This window comes from Choloepus didactylus, chromosome 2 (genome assembly GCF_015220235.1).
Source record: "Choloepus didactylus isolate mChoDid1 chromosome 2, mChoDid1.pri, whole genome shotgun sequence".
In the NCBI taxonomy this organism is placed as follows: domain Eukaryota; kingdom Metazoa; phylum Chordata; class Mammalia; order Pilosa; family Megalonychidae; genus Choloepus; species Choloepus didactylus.
In genome coordinates this window covers 76,017,969-76,031,487 of record NC_051308.1, presented here as the reverse complement: position 1 = coordinate 76,031,487, position 13,519 = coordinate 76,017,969, and the positions used below count along the sequence as shown (strand labels likewise).

Sequence of the window (13,519 nt, the reverse complement as noted above, 5' to 3'; positions counted from 1 at the left end):
CATAATTGTAAGAACCTTGTGACTCGGGACTTGCCCTTGGGAAGACTGTTGCTGCAAAGGAGAGGCTAGGCCTCCCTATAATTGTGCCTAAGAGCCTCCTCCCGAATGCCTCTTTGTTGCTCAGATGTGGCCCTCTCTCTCTAGCTAAGCCAACTTGAAAAGTGAAATCACTGCCCTCCCTGCTATGTGGGATCAGACACCCAGGGGAGTGAATCTCCCTGGCAACGTGGAATATGACTCCCGGGGAGGAATGTAGACCTGGCATCGTGGGATGGAGAACATCTTCTTGACCAAAAGGGGGATGTGAAAGGAAATGAAATAAGCTTCAGTGGCAGAGAGACTCCAAAAGGAGCCGAGAGGTCACTCTGGTGGGCACTCTTACGCACAATACAGACAACACTTTTTAGGTTCTAGTAAATTAGAGCAGCTAGTGGTAAATACCTGAAACTATCAAACTACAACCCAGAACCCTTGAATGTTGAAGACAATTGTATAAAAATGTAGCTCATGAAGGGGAAAAATGTGATTGGGAAAGCCATAAGGACCACACTCCCCTTTGTCCAGTGTATGGATGGATGAGTAGAAAAATGGGGGCAAAAAAAAAAAAAAAAAAAGGCACCCAGTGTTCTTTTTTACTTTAATTGTTCTTTTCCACTTTAATTTTTATTATTATTTTTGTGTATGTGGTAATGAAAATGTTCAAAAATTAATTTTGGTGATGAACACACAACTATATAATAGTACGGTGAACAATTGAATGTACGCTTTGTATGACTGCATAGTATGTGAATATATCTCAATAAAAATAATTTTTAAAAAAAAGAACCTTGTGACTGATATTCCCTGTATCCAGTGTTTGGACAGATGAGTAAGAAAATAAAGACAATAAATAATAAATAATGGGGGGGTTAAGGAGTATGGGTATTCTTTTCTTAATTTTTAATTTTTATTCTGATTTTTATTTTTTTATTTTTTTTGGAGTAATGAAAATGTTCAAAAATTGGTTGTGGTGATGAATGCACAACTATATGATGATACCATGAGCCACTGATTGTACACTTTCAATGATTATCTGGTATGCCAATATATCTCAATAAAATTGAATAAAAAATAATAAAAAAATTTAAAAGAAATTAAAAATTTTTTTAAAAGGTGATTATTTCAGATTTGACCAGCAGGATAGAGAGAAGTAGAAGGCTGGGTACATTCTTTGTTTATATATAAATGAATGGAAGTTTCAGATATTACTTCTTCTCACATCCCCTTATAGGGAACCTAATAATATGGTCACACTTAACTGAAAAGGAAGAAAAAAATATATACGTGTTATCTCCACAGTCACATTCCTAGCTGAATCTTCTATTAGGGGAGAACAAATATCAAGTATATAACTAACAGCCTCTGACAAAGCCTGACACTTGGTGACACCAAAATCTGTGTGTACTACTTTTTTTCACACACAGAATACATTTACTCTCCTACATAAGGGAGCCAATCCCTGAGTCTTATCTATTCACTGCATTTAGCTAAAAGTTGAGGATTTCTGTGTGACGCACAGATCAGTATCTCTGGATGATGTGCAGTCTTTTGAACTAAGTCTGGATGTGGGATTGGGTAATACAGTGATCCATAAAGTAAAAGAAACCTTTTCTCCATGTACCCCTCCCCCAAACAGTATATAAAGATGGAAATAAGCCCCGACATCATCAAGATGACAGAATAAGAAGTTCCAAAATCCTGTCCCCCCACAGAAACATCGAAACACAAGTAGAAACTGGCAGAACTGACTTTCTCAGAACTCTGAAAACAGTCAAAGGTTTACATCAATCAAGTGAAAGCTGAATCAAGAAAAAGGCAACTTTAAAATGGTGGGAAATTCTGCTACCACCCATTCCCCGGCCCAGTGTAGTGGCAGGTTGAGCTCTCAGTGCAGGCCCCTGGTCCTGAGGCCGGAGAAAACAGACCCCACTTTATTCTCAGAGTGGGTTGTATGTCCATCTGTTCCAACCTGTTGGGTAGTAGATTGAAGAGCTGATTCAAGATCAGCTCTGCCCTAAACTCACTCTGCATGGAGAAGATGCAGACATGGCCGGTAAAACACCCCAAGAAAGCAGTTAAACAACAGATGCCTGTAGCAAAAGAATGTGCAGTTGAGACATACAACAGAGTACTTGGGGCCCTGGAGGAAAGGCATGATTCAACTATTTGCTGTATTTAAGGGTCTCATCTTATTTTCAAAGGTACAAATAGTTTTAAAGTGAAAGGATGGAAAAAAACTCCATGTACATCGTAACCAAAGACAGCTGGGGTGGCTATACTAGTATCAGTCAAAATGGACTTTAAGTCAAAAACTGTTACAAGAGACAAAGGAGGAAATTATATTTTGGAAAAAGGGTCAATTCATCAAGAATATATAAGTTACAAACATACATGCATCTACAACAGAGCTTAAAAATATATAAAGCAAACATTGACAGAATTGAATGGAGAAATAGATAATTCTACATTAATAGTGAAGCACTTCAATACACCACTTTCAATACTAGACAGAAAATCAAAAGGAAATATAATATAATACTATATATAATATAGTACTATAAACCAACTAGACCCAATAGACATGTATAGAACAATCCACCCTAAACAGCAAGATACGTATTTTTCTCAAGTACACATGGATCATTCTCCAGGATAGACCATATGTTAGGTCACAAAACAAGTATCATTAAACTAAAGAAGGCTGAATTTGTACAAAGCATCTTCTCTGACCACAACTGAATAAAGATGGAAATCAATAAGAAAAGAAAATCTGGAAAATTAACAAAGATATGGAAATTAAACAATGCACTCTTAAATAACCAATGGATCAAAGAAGAAATAATGGGAGATTAGAAAGTTCTTAGAGATGAATGAAAATGAAAACACAACATACCAAAACTTATGGGCTAAAGCAAAGGTACTGCTCAAAGGGAAACCTATAGTTTTAAATGCCTGTATTAAAAAATAAGAAAAACGTCAAGTCAATAACCTAACTTCATGCCTTGAGAAACTAGAAAAAGAAGAGGAAAACTAAATTTGAGTTAGCAAAGGGAATGGAATAATAAAAATTATAGTGGATAAACGAAATACAGAATAGACAAATGATAGAGAGAATCAACAAAACCAAAAGTTGATTCTTTGAAAAGTTAATAAAATTGGCAAATCATTAGCTAGACTGACAAAGAAGAGAGAGAGAAGATGTAAATAAAAGTCAGAAATGAAAGTGGGAGACATGATAACAAATCTTGCAAAGCTAAAAAGGATTATAAAAGAATACTATGAACAATTGTATGCCAGCATTACTCTGACATCAAAGCCAGTTAAAGACATCACAGGAAAGGAATTTTACAGACCAATTTCCCTTATGAAGATACATGCAAAAATCCTCAAGAAAATACTAGCAAACTGAATCCAACAGTGCATTAAAAGGGTTATATACTATGACCAAATGGTATTTATCTCAAGAATGCATGGTTGGTTCAACATAAGAAAATCAATCATTGTGATGCACCACATTAATATAAATGAAGGAAAAAAACAACAACAAATTTGATCACCTTCACTAACTAAGAAAAGGCCTTTGATAACATCCAGCACCTTTTCTTGACAAAAACACTCAGGAAACTAGGAAAAGAAGGGAACTTTCTCAACATGGTAATAGGTGCATATGCCAAACTTACAACTAGCATCATACTCAGCATGAAAGACTAAAAGTTTTCCCTCCAAAGTCAGAAAAAAGACATGCATACCATTGTCACCACTGCTATTTAACATTGTGCTGGTGTTATAAGGCTGCGACTAGAGATATTCAATCCAAGAACACACTCCTGTACCTGTGATCCAGAAACAAGGAAGTCACCACTGCTACTGCCACACTATTTTTTCTCTTTTGATATGCAAAGTACTTTATCATGTGACATCATATAACAGCAGCCAGATTTACAGTTGCCTAGCCATGCAGCATAAATTTGAATAGGGAAGATGGCTCAGAAAACAGCACTAGTGGTTTAAGTATTGGAGAAAGGAAAACAGTTCCTTCCATATCATTTCCAGGGGAAACGTAATGCCTGTCTTCTCAGGAAGACGGTGATAACCTGAAACTTTGTTACTACATTCTCATATTCCTCCAACTCACACTTCCAACCTGCTTAAGATATGCTTTTGTGGGGCATAGCAGAACAAAATCACCCCACTAGGATTTTGAAAACCTAAATTCTGGGCCTGGCTATGCCATAGTATAGCATAATCTTAGGCCATGTATCCCTACGCCTCTATCCACAACTGCAAAAAAATAATTCATGCTTGTTTGGACCTTTGTAGCCCATTATTATCTCATTTATTTTCTCAGTAACCCTTAGCTTTAAGTAAGGCAGCATTATACCCATTTTATAGAGAAAGTTCAACCTGAAAGGGGTTACACAATCTACCCAAGATCCCAGTTAACATATGTCAGCTAACCTCGCCAAATCGCTCCAAGACCTTAGAACTGGTACAACTGTGCTCACAAAAGTTGACTAAATAGATGAAACAGCAATTTATTAGGCTCCTTCCAGTCACATTTTATGCTTCTACTTGCCTATTTTTTTCACTTTTACCGTCTAGCATTAAAATTAGAAAATACAAATATTTGGTTGCCAAATCTAATTTACCGTGCCTCTTCTTTGATTTAAACATTCCTTAAACTTTTCTGCTGTTTCTACGTTAAATCCAGAGAAAAGTTAGTTTTCCACAGTTCCCACAACTGTGTGTCTCTCCCTGAAAGCTCTTGGACTTAACTGTTTCTGTTTCAAAGCACCGTTTGCTAAAATTTTATAAACACCACTAATTACTTTTTTATAATTTTAGAAACAGCTATTCCATACTTAAAACCAATCCAAAACAAAAGAAACCCTTGATATTTCTTACTCCTTCTCTGGGGTAGTCATAAAAATCTATTACTACTGATTCTATATCCAGTCTCCTATCTGCCTTTATTTGCGAAATACTGTTATTCTACCTCACTGTCAAGTCTCCATTTCTCTAACAAGAAAATGTCAGTCTTAAGAATCAGGAATGCTCTTAATTCCACTGTCCCATAGGAAGAATGAACTAGCCACCTAAATTAGAAGGTGAAGCTTTGAATGTTAAATTCAGGACATTTCCCAAGAGACAATAAAATCAATTTAAAAGTTGATGACATGCCTAAAATAACAGATTAACACTTTTATTTACAATAAATTTATAGATGCTGTGCTGATTAGTCAGGCTGGCATAGTACAATCACATACCTAAACCAAATTAAAATTTTTAAAAAAACAAGACTCATTCTATCGGCAATATTGAAAAGTCAGCAGAGCTCAATAGAGTGCCCTCATCAGGGAGCTTTAAAGATTTGGCAATTTATATAATTTAATATGCTAAAAATAAGGAAACTAACAGAACAAGGGGATGGGGAGAACACCTGGGAAAAGTAATTTTGTGATTTTCTTCATTTTGATTGTATTGCTTTCTTGTCTTCAGGAGTGAATACTTTGACATCAAAAGTAACAAAATATCTGAGTAGGGCATTTACATCTTTTAGTTCTAGATGGTATTCTTGAGCTATTTTTCTCAGCAGTCCATGTTTCAGGATAAAGTTTATTATTATTGAGAAGTGTCAATGCCTCTACGATGGAAATTTTGCCTTTAGGAATGTTTTTAATATTCATCATATCAAAGTGATGGCGTTTATGCAATCTGAACCCCTTTGGTTCTTGATGTCTTCCAGCATCTTTTACCTGCTCAGAAGGCACACAATCTTTGGATTCAACATAAATATCTTTTAACAATGACAGCAGCTTGTCATCTTTTCTAGCAATTTCTCCTTTAAATTCTGGATGGCAGCTCATCTCTCGCAGGAGGCTCTGGGTGGAGGGGTGCATGGGAGCGGGAGAGGGCTTCATCTTGCTGATTTCCCGTTCTGCGCGGCTCTCTAGGTTGAAGTTTCTGATGGCGCGACCCACCGCAGCTCGCACCTCTTCAGCAGCATGATGCCCTCAGGTTCACGCTGCACATGGGGCAACACCTGCGCCAGACCGCCTCTGGGAGGCACGGAGCATGCGCACCTACCAGACTATTTTTCAACGTCCATGGAGCTGGAACATTATTACAGCTGGAACAGTATTACAGAAAAGCCGTTTTCCACAATGTTGCTTGTCAGAGGAACAAAGCACCAGGAAAATGCTTTTCATCCACTTTTGCCATTCAAATCTCTTGCTGATGCAACTATGTGGAATTTATTTCACATACAGAACTCAAGACGTAAGGAAATCTGGGAAAAGTAGTTCTTACCTTTTCAGCCTCTGCGGTACTCAGAGACACACTAGGTGAATGTGGGAATAGATGCTGAGTGCAAATTAACCATAATAAGCAAACTGTGAAGAAACTTTAGATGAAATATGAGGATCATCAGCTAAAGGATGAAAATTTAAGCCAATGGAGAGGAGATTATCAAAGGAAAGTGAGTAGTAGAGGACAACTGTTGAGAACAGAAGCAGTTCACATTTAAGGGATGAACAGAGGAAGAAAAATTCCCACTGGAGACTGAAATGGAAAGGCCAGAGAGGTGGAATGGAAAGAAAACCAGAAGATTAAACATTGTTGTCTTGAGATCCAAGAAAAGGGAATATTAAAAGAAAGACAAAGTTGCCAGCAGGGTCAAAGACTGCTGAAAAATCCAATGAGAAAAGGATTGAAAACGGTGACTGACTTTAAACATGTTTATGGAGGCTCAGAAATGGAAAATAACATCTAAAACCAACTCTTGGTGCAGAGACAGTAACGGTATTCATTAGTGATGGTTACCAAATAATTCTTACTTTATTGCTTTGGACTACAGGGTTATACTTCTTTACCTCTTTTTAAGTTAGATGTGACCATATCCCTTACTTTGGCCAATGAAATTAAAGTGTTAATGATAGTTGTCACTTCCACGTAGAAATTTTAAAAGTCAGGGTGTGATAAGTCACATTTCCTTTTCTTTTCTCAAGGATTAGAAAACATTGCCCAGATAGTGTCTCAGTCAGCCATGTTCCTGAGTGACACCTACCAACTCGCATTAGATAAGCAAGTGAAAATACATGTTGTTATGCTAAACCACTGAGATTTATAGATTGTTTGCTAATGCAGCATAACCTAACATATTCTGACTGATACAACTAGTGAATTTTAAGTTAGCATTTGGGGCATCAGTGTCTTTGAGGACACAATTAGAAGCCATTTTCTTCCCTGTCCTCCTTACCATGAAATCTTTTTCAATTAATAGATGGATTTTTCCTCACTGTAGAAGGGATTTCTTAACCTATAGCTTATAAATTTTTTCAGAGGATTTGTTAACCCTTGGCGGTATATGCAAAATTTTGAGTTTTTGTGGCCATATGAATATGTTTCTGATGAGAACTGTTCATAGTTTTAAACCATTTCCTAAGTAGGACAAGATTAAGAAAAACCAATATAAAGGCCTGTATTTATAAATTCCTACACAGTGAATGGTTACATGACAACTTAACACTAACCAGTAAATAGTAGCTATAGCAGGGTGTGAGTTGGAAAGTACATTGTTTTGGAGAGTTTAATGAACAGTATCTATATATAGAACTAAATTAATTAATGCCCTGTCTTTCTGACCTTTAAAACTGTTAAGTTTTTCCATCATTAATAGTTCTCCATTTAATCATCACATTTTTAAAGTGCTTTTGGAAGGAGTATATCAGCGGATTCTGTTCACCAGCTAATGAGGGAACTATGGAAAACACACACGCACGCATACACAACATACACATACACCTAATAGAAATTCAATCAAAAGGATAAGCTATCCACAGGATAAGGATCTTCAGATATTAGTGTGGAGCTCATGGTATATTCTGTGGAGTCTTAAGTACATGGAGATAAGAGTGAAGCAAATCCAGGGGCTCTCTGTGTCCCACACCTACTTCAACAAGAGCAGCTCTTCTTTTAAGTGTTTTACATGATGGTATTTTTTTTCTTTCTGTCCACACACACACACACACACACACACACACACACGAATGTGAAGACACAGTGATCTGTCCCCAAGAACGTAGAAATGAGGGTTCCCTCTGAGAGTTTGACTCCCAAATCCAAACCAAGGAAGGAGAAATATACAAAATTACCAATTCAAGCCTGACTAAACTTGACTCAGCCAAATCAGTGATATTAACATTTCTGAAGACAGAATATGTCCGCCAGAAAAGAGGTGGGCATAGGGTGATCAACAATGGACCAAGGACAAATGACAGTCAGAAAACTTTTCTATCTCCAGTCATGAACAGTAAGACTTACACAAAATGATACATCTGATTCCATCTGTTGGGCCAGATGGATTTACTACCCACACTTTCAGCTTCTCTATGCCCCAGAATTCTTACTGGCTCTTCCTAAAGAAGAAGGAATTGCTAATCAGAATGATCAAAACCATCTGTCATTGCTCCTCACTTAGCCAGCTGATCTAGGAATGTACCTTTGGAACAGTCAGAGCCCACTAACTCTCTTAATATATGAGGCTATGGGAATTAAGTTTTGAGAGGTTAATTTGGCCTGCCCAGGTCACAAAGTCATTAGGTTGAACCATATGAAATTGCTGGTATTCAACCATTTCTAACCTACAAAAACAGTGGTTCCATAAAATGTAATACTATATTAAAATAGAGGTTTGTGTTCAATTTGGTCTAGCTTCAAAGCTTAGCTCTTTACACTAAGCAGCACTGACTCTCCTGTGGAATGTCTGAGAGGCAGTGAGGAGTAAGATGATTGGAAGTGGTGTTCATGAAGACTGATGTGGAAACAATGTGTAGGAAGCATTGGAGAGGAGGCTATGGGAGATAAAGAGACCAGATCTGAGAGAGGCCAGTAGAACAGCTAGATGCATTGAAAGCAAAAGGGATAGGAAGGATAAGAAAGATTCAAACTGAAAAAAAGAATGAGGAAACTTAGCTTTTCTATCCTTGCCAGAGAAGTACTGAACACATCATTCCTTCTCTTTTGGGACAATCCAGCCCTGCCCAGGATTTTTTTAAGAATGATAAGTAGACAGACCAGAGAATCGCACCTGATGACTCAGCTATTATGCAATGAGAGTGATTCACTTCTCTTTGCTGTACATTTTCTCCCTGGGCTCTCTTTTCCAACTCCATAGCCTAGACTGCCAACTGAATGTCCATGACTCACAAATCTTTATCTCTTGCTCAGACCTCTTTCCTGGTTACAGTCTCCTTTACTTAAATTGACAATCAAATAGCTCTGCGTGATTATCCCAGAAACACCTCAAATTCAGAGTGAAACTCATAGTCTTCCCCCACTAATTTGATATTCTCTGTATTTCTATAACTCATTAATTAATATTATACTAAGGACTCATCTTAGAAGATTCATCTTCCCAACTCCTAATATCTAATCTTCCTCTACATCCTGTACTTTAATGTCCTAAATATCTCCTTCCCTCAACTTCCATTGCCAAAGTTAAGTTGCAATTTAATTACTACTCTTTCCTAGTCTCTCTTCCTTATTTTAAAATAAACTCAAAAACAAAAACAAAAACAAAACAAAACAAAAACCAAAAAAACCGCAGCCAAATCCCCTCCTTCAGAAATCATCAGAGGATCAGTTTCAAACTCCTTAGTATGACCTTCTTTTTTTTTACTACCTATTTACTTCCTAATTTTCTGATGTAATCTTCCACCGTGCTGCCCCTTGCAATTTTTCAGTTCTCTTGTGATTTCTAGGCAAAAAAGATAATCGACTTCTGAAAAATGCTGTTCTCTATATCCCTTTATACACATATACAGATTTTCACTCTGTCTGGATGCCCTTTCCTCCACCTTTGCCGCATTTCATACCCCGCCGTTTATACTTCATTCTCTTAGTCATGCTTCAGGACAGTTTTCCATCTTTTTGAATCCTTCCCACACCTCCTGTTTCTGCAGGCAGTGTGGCTTGCTCCATGTTCTCTACTCCCGTAATACCTTCTCTCCACATCTACCATTGCACTAATTATCCTGTTCCATAACAGCACTCTGCCCCGTAAGTTATGTCTTCTTTAGGTACTCCTGTATTTCCTGGCTGTAACACTATATAAGTGTTCCCCAAATTCCCATGATCATCCATAACAAGCTATTTTGGAACTTTGTTTTTATCATCATCATCATCATCATCTTCATCATCAGCATCTCTATATACCCAGAGCCCCCATGGCTGAAATTGCAGGAAAAGATTAAGAAAATTTGGAAGACACTGAGATCTGATATGGTCTTAAATATAAGCCTTCCTGGAGGGGAGTATGAAGGTGGAATATAGTAAAGTATAATTGAGGCACTTATTTTGAAAGAAACTTTCAGTGATAGGTTTCAAGTTCTTCATCTTGGAAGTTCCTTACATACTCCAGCCCCTCATTGCTGTGAGCATCTAAATTTAGCTGTGTGTTTTTATTTGATAATAATAATGTGCTCCACTCATCAACTGAATATTATTGACTTAGTGAAGATTCATCTAATGCATGTTTTGAACAATATAATGAATGATCATGGGAGAAAAAAACAACTGAGAGTGGCAATCTACTGCAAATTTTAGTAAAACACCAATTTTCTTGCTATGACCTTTGTTTTTATTTGTAAATCAGCAAGAGTGATGCTTGTATGACTGTATTTCATATTTCAAGTTCTCTAACACTACCCACAGAAATTTTTATTTTGACTTTTTTTTCCCCAAAAGATTTGGTTTATGTACACAAAAGACATGCAAAATAAGGTAAACGAAATAGAAACCAGAGCAAAGGAAAAAAAAGAAAATGCAGTTACTCAACTCTATGATAATTTATGTAGCTGAGCTTCACATTTGTCTCAGAGCTTCCCATCATCCTAAAAAAAAAAAAAAATCAAAAAGGAATATATGATCAGTTACAACAAACAGTCAAACATTGTCAACCAGAACACTGTAACTATTTTTAGGGGCATGTGTAAAACAAATGCTTTTTTGACCCTAGGCTCTAGCTAACCTGAGGGCTGAGAGGATCAATATTGGGGCACACTTGTAAGCATTCCAGGACGCACCAAAGAATCATGGCATTGTGGTTGGAAAAGTTTGTTACAGTTCATATTACCAGAAAAAAAGTGTGTCTCCTAGTCTTTCTGGAGGAAAAAATGTTTTTCCTCACTGAAAATTCTAAAATACTACATTTATCACATTGATAATAAATAAGGGTAGATTTCTTAGATTTAGAGTTAATACCTGTACACTCATTCACTTTTGACATTAATTAGCATAATGATTTGCCATTAGCAATTGTGTTTGCCTGTTTGTTTGGCTTTCACTGTTTCTAGGCAGGGTGTCATCCTATGTGGCAGGTTACAGCATCACACTGTGTTCCAGAGGAATTTCTTAGAGTAAGAGGCAGTTTCCCTCCCCACCTTCTAAATGAAGGCACATAATCTCCCTTGGGGAGTATTAAGACCAGCCTGTTTTTCAGCGATGGTGATGATGTGTGAACCCTATGAATGGTTCGAAAGGGCAGGGCACTGCACTGCAATTTTTTGCCTGCAGGGAAGAGAAAATTTTTCATGTAAATGTTGACTTTCACATAATAAACCAATATGCCCAATTCCAAGTTATGCAAGTTGTAACCAGCAATATTTTGGAAACAAACATATGGGTATAATCAGCTACTAAGATACACAAGCAGAATATATGAAAAATGTTTTTCTCCTCCAGGGCCTTGTGAGAGGTGTGGGACAGAGTCTTTAAAATGAGGGAGACACCAAAACCTGTTGCCCCTGAAGGGTTGTAATAAGTAAGCAATACCTACATCCTCAAGGGGTTTTCTTTAAAGCGTGTGGATTGACATAAGAACAGCAGATATCACATCCAATTTATGCCATGAAAAACAGAGGAATTTAGCCCAGAAGATTCATGCCAATTGGTAGCCTGACTGAAAGTTGAGGGGATTCTATTTTAAGTGCTAATATTTATTAGGTAGATGACATTTCTTTATATGCATTTAAAAAAATATTTTGGCTTGAAGTAATGTTATATTTGCCCAACTTTTTTTAAAATAAGTTTTTGCTGAATTAAAAAAAAATAAAGCATCTTCATTCAGGCAGAATATCCACTGTTTTTATGAATCATTCTAACTTGACTATACAAATCACAAGAGATTATGTAGCATTTGTTTTCAGGGCATGAGACCAAAAATGACTTCTTGGGTATTTTCCGGTTTTTTTTTTTTTTACAAGATAATTTCCAAATATGTCTGCTTTAGAGAATAAAATTAATGACTTTCTCTTGAAGCTGGCTAAAGATCCACTCAGTGTAAGTGAGAAGGACCTCCCTGGCTCCCTGTAGTTTCCTGAGAAAAGGAGCTTATCTTCTGTGCATTCTCTAGGTCAGAGCAATGGAATATCATCTATTACATACTCACTTTTTAACATAATTCAAAAAGGTAAAGAAAGTGAATACCACAATCCATAAATCAGAAATCTTCCCCTCAATTCTAATCAGGAGTCTAGAAATGACTTATTAAAAGGACTTTTGGGGAGGGGAGGGTGTTCAGGGGCACGTGTAAATTAATCAATAGCGAATGTTTAGCGTGGGAACACTAACAATTAGCCTTAATCATTCACTCTTGGGGTAATTCATTCAATGACATTGAACATTACTGTCCAGCTCTTCAAATCCTCTCTGACATTGACTAGAGGGCATTGTTTTGGTCTCTCTTATCTCGGTGTTAATTGTGTCTTTAACTCTTTCACTTGGTCCTTCCTTCTTCAGTCTCTTCAAAGTTGTTGGGGTAACGGGCACATTGAACAAGCGCATGTCTTGCCATAATTAAAATATAACTCTTATTATTAAAATCTTCTTTAAATTTAATTAGTAAGGCAATCTTTCCCTGTCCCTGGATGGACAATGATGAAGATCTAATTCCTTTTCTGCTCACTCTTAGACCTTTGGGAACTAGAAACTAGAAAACGACAACGCTAAGACTGTCATCTTCCTATTTGCTTCTTTCTTGCATCACCTGTGGTCCATTTTTCCCATATGCTGGGGAAATGACTGCCTGTACTCTGGGATCAATCCTTATGGTGCTATAAATTGAAAGGAAATTGAGTTTCCCATTGATCTGCTCCAGCTCAATCCAACTTAGGTCATATGCCAATGTTTTAGCTATTGACTGTCAGTTTAAGTCTAAACTTTTATCCTTTTCTCTGTCGTGCTGGAGCTGGGACTAGACAAGCTATATTTCTCAGCCTCCTTTGCCAGCTGGCTTCTTTTTGGTTCTGTCAACGGGAGGCACTAGAGGATGATTAAAAGGTGAGAGGAGGATAGGAAGGAGTTCCTTCCTCTTTTTTTCAGTTTCTATCTCATCACTCCAGCAACAAGGGGAATGAGAGACGGGTACAGCTTCCAGCTTCTTTCTGAACCTTCAGTACCACCTTTGCTATGATCCTTAGAA

The 13,519-nt window shown here is 37.2% G+C and overlaps 1 pseudogene; it reads right to left on the bottom strand.

Moving 5' to 3' along the window:
• Positions 1-5,400: 5,400 nt before the first annotated feature.
• Positions 5,401-12,882, bottom strand: LOC119511999 (annotated as a pseudogene).
• Positions 12,883-13,519: the final 637 nt, after the last annotated feature.